The sequence below is a fragment of the Morus notabilis genome, unplaced genomic scaffold (assembly GCF_000414095.1).
Source record: "Morus notabilis unplaced genomic scaffold, ASM41409v2 Scaffold1047, whole genome shotgun sequence".
In the NCBI taxonomy this organism is placed as follows: domain Eukaryota; kingdom Viridiplantae; phylum Streptophyta; class Magnoliopsida; order Rosales; family Moraceae; genus Morus; species Morus notabilis.
The window spans coordinates 26,230-28,951 of NW_010365944.1; the positions used below are offsets into that span (position 1 = coordinate 26,230).

The following is a 2,722-nucleotide window of genomic DNA, read 5'->3' on the forward strand; positions in this document are numbered from 1 at the left end:
ATGCAAAGAATTTCATATAATTTCATAAAGGCAATTGTATTTGAAGAGTCCAAAGCAACATATAATTTAGTACCAACAACAAAGCAAAAGCAAGATACCTAATCCTAGATTGCATATCATAATCATAGATTTGAAAACACAGAGAATACCTTTAGTAGAAAGGAGGAGAGCCATAATTCTTCATTGCCTGCTTTTAATACAACCAAAAACTTGTCTAATAAGATTAGAAAAGTTACAATAATGTATTTAAACCAAAACATATAAAAAAAACTCACTTGATTTTCCAATAATAGATAAAGTATCTCTTTCAGCTCTCTAACATCCTCCTCCATTCGTGAACATTTCTCTTGTAAAAGAGACAAATGGTCATCCCATTTTGATAAAATAGAATATTTTATCCTAGTCATCCCGAGACCCATTGATCTCATATGTCCATTCCGATCGAGACCAAAGTAAAAAGCTAGAATACTATTTAGCATATCAATTTCATCGGCAGACAATGTTGAATCTCGTTAACTTTTTTCAAGATTTTCCTAAATATTAAACAACTAATCTTGATTAAAATATGCATCAAATATTTCAAAAACAAAATTTATATAGTAGCTTACGAGAATAAATAATTATTATGATAAAAAATATAATCTTACAATGACTTCACCGGTAGTTGAATTGATAGGTTCACCATTCTTCTTCTTATGTGCCTTTGTCCAAATAGACACTCAATTCCTTATCAGTCTTATTACATAGCTCTAATAACAAAATATGAGTTTCTATTAGATTATGAACATTACAGAAGCTAAAAGAAATAGAAAAAATAGCAAATATTCCTTACAAGTCATACTGTATAACTCTTACGACAAAATAAGAGTTTCTATTTGAATATGAACTTTACAGAAACAAAAACAAAAAATAAAAAATCAAACATTCCTTATCAATCATATTGTACGACTCTAACAACACAATAGGAAACCCAACTACTTGAAATGGTAGTTTAACAAAGCTAAAAAACTGAATAAAGACTAATTTTGAAAACTTCAATCTCCTTGTTAGATAAAGGAAAAATTACAGGGCAAGTCAAATAAATCGCTTAGAAGAAATCAAGATTAAATGAAAATGAACAACTACCCAAGCATCAATAATCACATCAATTTAGTATAATCAAAACATGCATAAAGATAAAAAGATAAAAAAAGTAGAACTAAACGCTAATTTTTTTAATCTCACGAAAAACATCAGTGGAGTAGTAGAATAGGCGGAGATAACAAGAAGAAATGTAAGATCAAATGCTGAAAGAAATTAAGGAAAATTTGTAGGAATTTCATATTATAACTCACCCAGTTATGAATGCCCAAGGGAAGAACGACAACCACACCAAAATGACGAAAGGAGCAATGCCTAAACAATGTCGATGCCCAATAACGGAAGAAATTTCTGAGAAAAGTTTGAAATACACAACCATAATGAAGAAACTCGCCAAATTTTGTGCAAAGACACGATGTACAAACAAATTGCAAATCAAAAGCCAAAGAAAATCACGCAATAGTAGAAACACTGACCAAAATCTTTGCAAAGATTCTGACGCCCAAGGAAACAATCCCGCCCCTCGCCAACCCATTTCGTTCCCGGGGGAGTTCTGAGCATCCCACATCTGCCTCGCATGACGGCAGCTCTTCCCCCTTGAGATCCGGACACAAGTCGACAACGACGAGGTCCTCCATCGCAGCAACTCTCGCGATCTCCGGTCCCAGCCAAAAACCCCTCCCCTGGCGGCACGAACCCCAGATTTGTGAAGATCGGCCGTGACGGCCCTCGGACAACGAACGGCGGTAAGCGAACCAGCAACGCGTCGGCCCGCCGGCCTCGACCCCCTTTTTCTCTCTACTGTTCTTTCTCTCGTTCCCTCTCTAAACACGCGTAACGTGAATGTTTGTTTTTTAATTACATGATGTGTCAATGTTTTTTTTCCTTGTTCGAATGGGATTCGACAGATTGGAGGAAGAGGCGAATGAGGTTTTTTTTTCTTATGTTCAGTTCGTATGGGATTCGGCAGAGTGGTGGTGGAAGATGGGAAGAGGGGAAAGCCAAATCAGACCAAAAAAAAGAGGGAGGAGCGGGAATTTTGAGATTTTCAGGAAAATTTTTCTACTACCCGCCCAATGCCATTTTAACGTGTACAATAGTATATATTTTAATATATATACAATAAACCAGCTAAAATTTTATGAACTTTTAATATATAAATATATAAATATATTATAACTATTTATAAACGCTATTATATAAAACTAAGGTAACGTTTTTTTAAAAGACAGTTTTGTTGTAGTGATAATCAAGCTCCCATATTTCTTTGATAACTCCATAGAAGGACACGTCACTATATACTGGTCTTTTGTCTTCAGAACTTGAAAATTGCATGGTTTGTGCAACTATACTCACATCAGTATTCTGTGTGGTTCTCTTGTTGTCATGTTTTTTAGTGTTTAAGCGCGTGCCGTTGATAACATACCCATCATATTGTATAACATCTAGATTAGGGCCATTAGATATCCAAGGTAGCGTGTCACACATGTTATTTGGCTTCATTTTTATTTCATCTTTAATCTTCAAAACATATTCAAAGCCAAAAAACCAAAAACAAAAGAAAAAAAACTTATTAGTATAATCATTCTATAATCTTCAAAACACAAAGCAAAAGAAAAAAATAATTTTTTCAATACAAATT

At 34.0% G+C, this 2,722-nt stretch overlaps 1 long non-coding RNA gene across 1 annotated transcript; it reads right to left on the reverse strand.

Moving 5' to 3' along the window:
* Window positions 1-304: 304 nt before the first annotated feature.
* LOC112093724 lies at window positions 305-2,140 on the reverse strand. The gene is made up of 4 exons (XR_002903173.1): window positions 1,557-2,140; window positions 1,335-1,431; window positions 648-749; window positions 305-346 (listed from the first exon to the last, which is right to left on the reverse strand). It is a non-coding gene; the product is annotated as an uncharacterized LOC112093724 (long non-coding RNA).
* Between the last annotated feature and the right edge of the window lie 582 nt (window positions 2,141-2,722).